Below are 11,749 nucleotides of genomic sequence, written 5' to 3'. Positions count from 1 at the left end.
TATTATTTATAGCGATTCATATAATGTATTTTATAAGTTTAAATGATGAAGCAATTTGGAGTAATAAAATAAAAGTATGATAGTAATTTAGATTTAAGGAGTATAAAATATTTATTTGTATTATATTAAAAGAGGAATGATAGGCAAGGACATAAGTGGAAAAACTAATAAATAATTGTATGACAAGGTATCTAAAAATGCAAACACAATAAAATGGAAGAAGAAAAAAAAATATACGAATAATATATATATATATATATATATATATATATATATTTGAATTTGCTATGGGAAAGTCTTTGAATTATGATTCAACAAAATAGACTTTATGGATAAGGTCATCTAACTGAAATCTTAATAAATGTTGAATAAAAACAAATATAATTTAAATTAACATGTTGATTTATAAATAATTAAAACTAAAATTAAATATATCATATTGAAAACAAAATATAAGTAGTTCCAAATTATTATTTATTATAGGAGAAATACTAAATTAAAAAAATTAACTAAGAATATTATAGTAAAAGATGCATACGAGAGGATGACGGGGATTGTGTGAGGATATTTATGATTTTGAATAATTTGTAAAACAAATAAAGTACATAATTAAATAATGTTAAAAGTTATGGTTAAAAAATTTAGACAGCGAACAAAGCTTATATATTGTTTTTTTATTAGTATTAACTAATATAACCTTTCGACTTGGCAAATATGTTTAGCATTTTCTCATATAAGCTTTACAATATTATTTTACAATAAGCTAAATCCTAAAATTATTTAATAAACTTGTATATTCATGATTAAGTTTATCAATTGTCCGCGCATCACGCGGATACATATACTAGTCAATATAGAAATTAAGGCAATGGTGGTATACGCAAATTTCGCTGAAACATAAAGTCCACTCCTCGAATTGAAAAATAAAGAAAGAAGAAACTAAAAAAAACAATTAACTTTTCATTCAAACATGTATTAGGTACCAGTTTTAACTTAATTATACTATTATCCGCCACTCCTAATCTATCAATTGTATAATTGTTATTCAAGATTTTAATTGGGCCTACCAGGTCGAATCCTGATCCTGTGAATAGGAAATGTTCAACACATGTCTACTACACTGATACCAGAAATAACTATAAAATTCATTGTTTCATTTTGATCTTAGTTTTGTTTCTTATCTAGTAATTTTTTTCTTCATTTTTAGTGTTAATGGAGGCTAATAAGTTGAAACAACATAATCAGAAACACTGAAATTTTTTGTCTCTTACATCCTCGTCAAGTAGCAGTGAAGCAATGACTCCACGAAGACGATCGGGGGCGAAGCTAGAGGGGTTTCGCCCGAACTCATTACCTTTGGTTCAAACCCTATATTTGTCTAAAGAAATTTATTAAGTATAATTAATGAGATTTTTACCTATCTATACTACATTAAAAACTTAATTATCCCTCACAAAAGGTTATTACTTAATTACATTAACATATACAATTTACTATTTATATATAAAATAATATATTAGGCTCCAATCTTACCCATTTTAGGCTTCATTCTTCTCTATTTTACTTTTCATATAGATATTTCTCTCTCTGTTCCTCTTCGATTCGGCTTTTGCAGATGAACATGCTCGGAGCTTTGAAGAAAATGATTATTGGTTAAAAGTCATAGATACATACATGAAGCACCAATACAAATGAGTTACCAGAACTGTTTTAGATGAATAAATAAGAAATTGCCAACGGGAGTGGCGTTTGGATCTAAACTTAAACTAATTGACGGTGTAATTGAAACTAAACTGAAGTTGGTCGTGTATACACGAGCTTAAACTCCATTGATAGCCATTACAAAGCTTAGAAGCTTTGATTTCGAAAATCAAGATTTGCAAAATAGTTTTTGGTTTGGATTGGGCGTTATTGCAAAATTATTGGGAATATCCTTTGAAGTTTATATCTAAATTTTGAGAGAACTTGGTGAAGATTCGAGATGGTTTTGGTCGGAATTTCAGATTGAAACTCAAAAAAGAAGACATAAATAAATTGTTTATATTTTGTATGTCGAGTGTTGAAATGGTATACAAAATATCTACAACTTACATATTGTATACAAGTTGTTTATAAATTGTATGTAAATTGTAGTTTTTGACCGGATTCTATATAAAAAATCTGTATTTAAGTTGTAGATAAATTGTAGATTTTAACCGAATTTGTATATATTTTGTAAAAAAATTTAGTTACTTTCTATAAATATGAAAACTTAGATAAACCGTTTAAATAAGTTTAAAATCTCGTATATATACAAAAATATTCCATTATTAATATAGAATCCAATAACTTAAAAGACCTAAAATCTTGAATGAATAAATTTTAAATTCTGACTCCGGTTCTGAATACAGACCAAAGAGATGAAAATGAAGATGATGTAGATGTAACCAGGCCATCGAAGATGAATAACCGATCAACCTCTCATTAGTAGTGAGCCCGAATGCGAGACAAGATGGTTGTCCCTCTATCTCTGAGGACGAAGAGTGGACATTGCAAAATTCTTTTGAGGAGAATGAAGTCTTAGAGTGCTTGAAGACTTGTACAATAGACAAAGCTCCGAGGCCGGATGGATAAACTATGGTTTTTTTTTTATCAAATGATGGGACATGGTGAAGTCAGACATAATGGCTACTATCTAGAATTTTCATTCTCAGGAGTTCTTTGAAAAGAGTTTTAATGCCACTTATGTGGCATTTATACCTAAAAAGAGTGGTGCCAAAGAGTTAAGGTATTTTAGGCCTATCAGTCTCATAGGTAGCATTTATAAACTGATCTCCAAATTACTCACTGAAAGATTGAAAAGGGTGATGCACAAATTGGTAGATTCACAACAAATGACATTTATAAAAGGAAGATAAATGATAGATGCAGTTTTGATTGCGAATGAGTGCGTAGATTCCAGAATCAAGGAGAAGAGTCCAGGAATTATGTGCAAGTTAGATATTGAAAAGGCATATGACCATTTTAATTGGGAATTTTTGCTTGGAATTCTCCAAAAGATGGGTTTTGGATGGAAATGGACAAGCTGGATTAGATTCTGTATAAGCACAGTCAGATTCTCCATCTTGATAAATGGATCTCCTGAAGGCTTCTTTACTTCTGAAAGGGGCTTGAGACAAGGCGATCCCTTATCCCCTTCTTATTCATACTTGCCATGGAAGGGTTACACACTATGGTAAGAACTGCACAGGGCAATAGATGGATTAGGGGCTTCAATGTGGCAAAGATCCAAACTGACAGATTGGAGGTTACTTATCTTCAATATGCAGATGATACCCTCATTTTCTGTGATGTAGATGAGAACCAAGTAAATTATTTAAGAGCATTCTTATACTTTTTGAATCCATTTCTGGGCTTCATATAATTGGAGAAAAGGCCAACTTTTTCCAGTTAATGAGGTGCCTAATATTTAGCTGTTGATAGAGATTTTGGGAGGTGAAACTGGTACTATTCCAACCACGTACTTGTGGATGCCTTTGGGAGCAAAGATCAAATCCAATGATATCTGGAATGGAGTCCTAGAAAGATGTGAGAAAAAGTTTAACAAGATGGAAATCAAATTATATTTCTATGGGTGATAGATCGGTTCTCATTATCTTTGTGCTAGATGCTCTCCCTACATATATGTTGTCCTTAGTTCCTATACGTGCAAATGTAGAGAAAAGGATGGACACCTTGAGAAGAAATTTCCTCTAGGATGGAAATAAAGAGAAGAAGGGTTTTCATTTAGTCAAATGGAAAACTTTGACCTTCGGCAAAAATAAGGGAGGTCTGGGGGTCAGGAACTTGAGAATGCAGAATAAAAGTCTTTTGATGAAGTGGCTTTGGAGGTTTATCAGGGAGGAACAAGCTTTGCGGGGCAAGGTGATAAAGGTTAAATATGGCATGGAAGAATTTTGGATGACTAAATAGGTGAACAATACTTATGGTACCAGCTTGTGGAGAACTATAAGGAACCCGTGGACAAATTTTGCTGACAAGCTGAAATTCAATGTAAGGGATGGCAGGAAAACTCTTTTTTGGGAAGACAACTGGTTGGGAATTGGTTGTCTTAAGAATCTTTTTCCAGACACTTATGCTTTAAATCAACAACATAGACCTATAGTATATGAACTTTGGGGGGCACAGGCATGGAATCTCACATTCAGAAGATCTTTATATGATTGAAAGTTGCCTAGAATAACATATTTCTTTAAAATTGTGGAGTTAAGCAAAGGACTACAGGAGGGAGAATATACACTTAGATGGAGTCAAAGTAGTAGTGGGAAGTACACAGTCAATTCAGCCTATAAGTACCTAAACCAGGATGGAGGACAAGTCAATTTATGGCCTTGGAAACACATTTGGAGGGTTAAGATACCATATAAAATGGCATGTTTTTCTTGGTTGGTAGTTAGAGAAGCTGTGATAACACATGACAATTTGAGGAGAAGGGGAATACCAATTTGCTCGAGGTTCTTCTTATGTGGTCAAGAGGTAGAGACAATTAGCCATATGTTTCTACATTGTAGAGTGACTAGTCAGTTGTGAGATTTATTCATCAACCTCAGGGTTATTAGGTGGTCAATGCCAGGAAGAACATCTGAACTCTTGTCATGCTAGAATGTAGGGGGGAAGTGTACTACTTCAAACAATGACAGATGAAAAATTGCCCTGCAACTATTTGGTGGACAGTATGGAAGGAGAGGAATTCAAGATGCTTTGAGGATACAATTAGCTCTACTCAGAAAATTAAGATGAATTGTATTCTTCTTTTTTATTTTTGGTGTAAAGCAGAGAATAGTGATGATTTAGAGTCAATTTTACAAGTCCTAGGCTCCTTGTAAGAAGTGCAAGGATTGTAATAGTGAACCTTGTAGGTTTTTGTAAACTTCATCATTTGGCTTCCAGCACAAGCTTTGTGCTGAAGATTGATTAATATATTGATACATGGTACATTGTCAAAAAATATTAAGCTAAATAATCAATACTCAATCATAAACAAGCATTAAATTAATCACCCATAAGGTTTACATACTAGGGTTGGGTCACAACCCTAGTAAGAATCTAGGTACGCATAATGGAAATTGAAGAAAATAAAGAAGAAAAACAAATTAGACCCATAATCAAAGATTAAAATGGTAAAAGATAATGTAAAAAAACTAACAAGGCTACAAACTTCCTAAAGTAGTAAAAGGTAACGGCTACAATGGCTTTTTCTTCCAAACTTGACTTAAATTTGTGAAACTTGTCTATTTATAGTGGGCCCAAAATCGCTGACAAAAATGCCCCATCGGGAGGTTTTGTGGCCGCACAATTTCATGTGCGGTACGCAGATTTCTTCAGTTGGTAGGAGAGAAGATTCTGCAACCGCACATTTCTGGATTGTGTCTGTAAAGCAACTTCTGCGGTCGCACAATTCTTGTGAGGTCCGCACTTCAGCAAGGCGTCAGGACTTGGTCTTTTGCGCACTCTCTGAACTTGGAATTACTTGTCAGTGCAGACCTTATTTTGCAGCCACACAATTCATGTGCGGTCTGCACATTTGTCAAAATCCTGTTGGGTTCTCTGACTTGAGTTGCGGCCGCAAATGAAATTCTGCGGTCCACAATTTCTTCTGCGGACCGCACTTCTTTGCCTTTGCGCCCTTTAATGCCTTGTGTTTTGGAATACTCATTTTTGAGTCGGATTTCATCATGGAAGATCAAACTTCCAACATTCCTACAATTTGCACAATTCCATTAGTTTCGGGTACGCAAATCAATACTTCAGACTAAAATAAAAGCAAAAAGGTGCTAATAAGTAGTCAAAATTCTCACTTATCAACAACCATCTAGGGATGAAGGACAGGCGGGTAGAAGACATCATAGAGGGGGAGGCTAGGTCTATTGTTATGCTTTTCCTGGTAGGACTAAGGTTGTTGCATCAGATGTTGTCATCACAGGTATTGTTTTGGTCTGTCATAAAGATGCATCAGTTTTATTTGATCAGAGTTTCACTTATTCGTATGTGTCATCCTATTTTTCTTCCTATTTGGATATGTCTCATGATTCTTTGAGTAACCATATTTATATATCTACACCTATTAGGGATTCTATTATGGTAGACCATATCTATCATTCTTGTCCGGTCACTATCGGGGTTTATGAGACTAGGGTTGACCTTCTGTTATTCAATATGGTTGACTTTGATGTGATTTTAGGTATGGATTAATTGTCACCATATGACACCAATCTTGATTGTCATGCTAAGATCGTGACGTTAGCTAGTTGAGGTTGCCGAGGTTGGAGTGGAGAGGTTTGTTGGGTCATGTTCCTAATAGGGTGGTATCTTTTCTAAAGGCACACAGATGGTTGAGAAGGGGTGCTTGACATACATAGCCTTTGTGAGGGATGTTAGTGTTGATACTCCTACCATTAAGTCAGTTCCGGTAGTAAGAATGTTTCTAGATGTGTTTCCAACAGACTTATTGGGCATGCCACCTGATAAGGACATTAAGTTTGGTATTGATCTGGTGCCGGGCACTCAGCCCATCTCCATTCCACCATATCGCATTACACTAGTGGAGTTAAAGGAATTAAAGGAACAACTTTAAGAGTTTCTTGATAAGAGTTTTATCAAACCAATTATCTCACCATTGGGGTGCTCTAGTTCTATTTTTGAAGAAGAAGGACGCTTCTATGAGGATGTGCATTAACAACATGCAATTTAACAAGGTTACCGTCAATAACAAATACCCACTACCGTGTATTGATAATTTGTTTGACCGGGTTCAAGGTGCTAGAGTATTCTCAAAGATTGACTTGAGATCGGGGTACCATCAATTGAAGATCTAGGCTTCAGATATTTTAAAGATGGCTTTCAGGACCCGCTATGGTCACTATGAGTTCTTGTTGATGTCTTTTGGGCTAGCCAATGCCCTAGCAACTTTCATGCACTTGATGAACAACGTGTTTCAAACTGTCACGATCCAAACCGATGGGCCGTGACGGGCACCCGGTACCTTACTCAACCGAGTACCAACGTAACGTATCTTTCTTATTACATCATCATATACACGTGACATACGGGCCTAATAGGCCAACATGATTATTTATAAACTCAAAACATAGGCCGACAAGGCCGTACAATCTTTCACGTACACGACATATGTCTACAAGCCTCTAAGAGTACATAAATGTCATAAAGGTCGGGACAGAGTCCAGTCATACCAAACAATACACGTCTAAATCACACCAACCAAACAAAGCAACTCCGAAGCAAATGGAGCGCACCAACATCTTCCGTTGGGCTGATAGCCTACCTGGAGGGCTCTCGACCTGTCTATCGGGACCTGCGGGCATGAAACGCAGCGTTCCCAGGCAAAAGGAACGTCAGTACGAATAATGTACCGAGTATGTAAGGCACATAAATAAGTACATAACAGGCATGGAAGAAATATAGAGCAATTGACTCAACCTGTAAGTCTGGATAACTCCGTAAATCATGAAATACTTTTAGCGTCATGCATATGCCAATGAATGTCATGTCATGAATAGGTACATGTTTCATAACATCATCAGCCTCTGAGGGCATCCCATCATATCATATCGGCCACTATGGGCAAAATCATCATCGCATACCAGCTGATCAGGTGGTGGTGCGTATATAACGCTGTAACCTTTCCCATATCCCATATACATATATATACATACATATATACGCGTATGTAACGCCATCTGGTCACGGGTAAATGTACATGAATGCAATGCATGAAAAGTACGTTAATAAAAATCTTTCGGAATGTTATAAGACCATTTTGCCTTTGAGTAATATCATAAAGTAAACTCTTTTCAACTTTCGTATTTTTCTGAGACCCATGAACAGATGATAAAATATTATGATACATGGAAATTCAAGAACATAGATAGCTCTAATACTTCTATGAATAGAGTCATTCATGGAATTTGTGCATTTGCACGTTTCGTTATGGATCATGCCAAAAGAAAGAAGGGATAGCCTTAACATACCTAGAGTAGGGGAAAAAATTCGTATGATATTCTTGGAAGAGATTGCACAGTACTCCTTTAGAACTGCAAAATTTTTACGTTGCTACGATCCTAAAAATTCTCGTTGGATTTTCTTCTGTAGGAACTTCTCGCAAGATGAATACTGCTACATTTTATTTCTGATTGTAGCGTTTGAATTGAACCTGCTGAAAGGTTTAAAATGGATTTGCTTGAAAGGTTTGAAATGAAAGGTTTACTTGAAAGGTTTGAAATGAATTTTGAAATGAAAGGTTTGCTGAAAGTTTGAAATGGCACTAACGTTTTTCACCTTCATTATACATTTGCCAAGTCTTTGATATTGAAAGACATTGAGATCCTTAGTCTACAAGCCACCTAATCAATTAAGATCCTTAGTCACCCATTTTAAATGGAGGGGCTGCCACGTGGGGAGGTTGATTTTATCCAAGTGTATCCCAATTAATTAGGTAATGTCCGTTACCCGGTACTTAATCAATTGCCCGAAAAATTAAGAATTATTCCCACTTACTTAAAATACTACTCACTTTTCACATACCTTATACACCTTACTATTATGGTCATGTGGTACCTCGTATGGTACTAGTCCATAAATATCGAGTATTTTAGCTCGGACCGTATTTTATCCCAACATGCCAAACTTGGACGAAAATTCATTTTTCTTCTTGCTTCCCCTCTCAACTTCACGAATTTACTTATTACTTGTTTGAAATAGCATAATCCTTATAATCTCCAAATAATCTTTTACTTGGACTGATGTCAATTACCTTACGACAAATTCAACGTACAATACTATAAGGTGCAACATCGTCGTAACTTAATACTGTGAAGCGTAACATCACCGCAATGTAATACTATTGGGTGCAACACTGTCGTAACTTAATACTGCGAAGCGTAACATCACCGTAATGTATTACTGCAGAGGGTAACATCATCGTAATATATTACTGCAGAGCATAACATCGATGTAATACTGCGGAGCGTAACATTATTCCCCCCTTTGGAACATTCGTCCTCGAATGTTGACTAATGCACTTATCATTTTCATAACTTATGTCTTTCGAATACTTTAGAACTTCCCTTTCCATCTAGGCGACTATTCTGTGAATGAGTCCAAAGTCCAGGGCATGCCCCCCCTTAGGCCTCCTTCTTACACCACAACTTGTAGTCGGAATCTTTCCAATCTCATAACTGTTGCTACCTTTCATCATGCAGCCTGTACAATTTTGACCTTGTAAGTGTGCCCAATCTCTAGGCTTTATATGTAGAGCTTTATAAGATGTACCTTTGGGCATCTATGAGTATACTGAAGTTCTTCGCTCGGTATTTTGTTGAATTCACGAATATTTATTCTCATCGCATAGGTCCGTTTAGCCATCCGTATGAATTTACTGCCATAACTCTTACTTTCATATATCGTTGCTGAGGTATGCTACCAAATTCCAGCTTACTCTCGTTGCTTATTCCATATGTATAAATTTAAGTCCTTTAATGCTTCCTCATTACTGCTCATCTTTAGAATGACGGCCTAATCGCATCTCATACTTTGTGACTTTGTTCATCCATTGTTGATTCACCTCAATATTGATCTACAATATACCACTGATAACTTGAAACTTCTTACGTAATACTTTGCCCCTAGGGCTTATGTTACATCAAGGAATATTTGAAGTGATTCCCATAATCATATTTCATAGTGTCTCAATGTGATTCACCTTATGGGGGTATCCTAATTTCGTGCTGCCAGCGAAACCTTTTCTCCTTCTCTTTTTTTTTCAAATCATTATTCAAACGAAGGCCCAAACATCATCCTTTATCTGTCACAATTATACCCTCATTTTATTACCACGTCAGCATTTCATTCCTTCTAAATGCTATTAATCTTGGACTCCTTTGAGTTCATTCAGGCTATATTGAACTTTCAATAACTTAGAGAAACCATTATCTCTCTTGTTTCCATGGACTTAATCCTGAGGACTTATCCATTCTCGTCACCTTTTCACCTGCCTTTCCTCATCCTTACTCATGTTTCCTTAAAACTTTGTCGCTCTGCCATACTTTAGCTTGCGACCTATACATATCCATTTATACTACTCGCAACTTTCCTTCAACATGCTTGCACCATAGATTTTCTTATGTTATTCTGGAACGTCAAGCGAGACATCACATCGTCTCCAACTTTTCTCTACTCTCTTAACTAGATCTCTCAGTACTTAGAAACCATAGGCTGGAAGACATGCCGTCGACGATGCCGCTATCATTCCCGATTATTGGATCCCCGTGCTTATAGCCTTCTATCCGAAGTATGGACCATTCACGATCTTCTACCTTTGAGTATCTCGTACGTTGTTCACCTTTACCTTACTTACCTTAAAATCTCACATCGTATCTTCTATCTCTTTCCTGACTTCCCTTCCACCTAGGTGTAATTCACGTCCATAACTTGAAGCTCTTATTATAACACTTGCACCTTTGGTGCATACACAATTCGGTGGGAGCTTCATACTGACTTCCCAAAAGGCCGGTACTATTCCAACTGGCTTTATCGTGGAGCCGTTATAGAATATGGTTGTTGTGTTATTTCTTTTGAACATCTGATATTAAGAGTGATTCTGTCATGTTCTCAAGCACAACTTCTATAATTTTTCTAGGTCCAATAATCAGACTTCTGATTTACTTGGGTGATGTAATTCTTTAGTTTCCTCTTCCTTCTAATCAGTATTTACGTAGGCTTAAGCTATCTTCCGATCTGTGGCTCATGGTATCAGTTATTACCTTAGCCTTTCATGGGCGTTATGGAATATCCATGATACAATCTTCTAATAATTCAATCATTTGTCTATGCCCTGGGCTCAATTCTTTCCTTTTAAGTATTACCGGAGTCTTCTATGACTGTATGATTGTCAACAAATATGCTGCCTTGATAATGCTCCAAAAACTTGAGTGTATCCATAATGTACTAGCTCTGGATCAATGATCGAATAATTCCTTTCGTCCCATCTTAGCTTTCTTTAAACGTGTGCAATTACTTTTCCTGGTCTTTCTGCACCTTGTCGCGTGCATACTTAACTCATCCTAGTTCCCATACATGCCAGAATTTTTGTGCAACTCATATAGTCTCGAATATTACCTTCGATCTTTCTCCCCGTTCATTAGCCACGGTAGGTGCCACTTTCTTTTGGAGGGCATACAATTTTTGTTGTGAGACTGCTTTTACATGACCATTTCTCCTTCGAGTTACTATGTTTAGGTTGAAGCCTTCTTCTTTATTTCCACAGCTAGTCTTCCATTGTAGTACTTAGGGTGGATTCTCTGACTCCTGTAAAGCTGTGGGCTTATTACATTGTATACTCGACGGACCTCCTGATTTCCTTCCTTGCCTATACTTATCGTAGTTACTTACCTCCACGTCCTGGAGCTTGTGGGTTGCTTTTGAACTGATATTTTGACTGTTTTCCCAATGGCACTCTCTTTTATTTCCATATCACTCGTACGGTACCCTTTTAACTTCCCCATATGAATATATCTCAAGTATTATAATGTCATACTGTGAGGCTGAATTCCCCATGTTGGGGTTCACTCTGTTTATCTTGTACGATCTATTGATTTGTCTGTAACCTCTTGTCTAGTAATGACTAGGCTCTTCCTAAATCAACTACTAACTATTCGTTGGCCTATTCTCATATCCATATTCACGTAATCTTTCT

This window comes from Nicotiana attenuata, chromosome 7 (genome assembly GCF_001879085.1).
Source record: "Nicotiana attenuata strain UT chromosome 7, NIATTr2, whole genome shotgun sequence".
In the NCBI taxonomy this organism is placed as follows: Eukaryota; Viridiplantae; Streptophyta; class Magnoliopsida; order Solanales; family Solanaceae; genus Nicotiana; species Nicotiana attenuata.
This window is presented reverse-complemented; position numbering follows the sequence as displayed.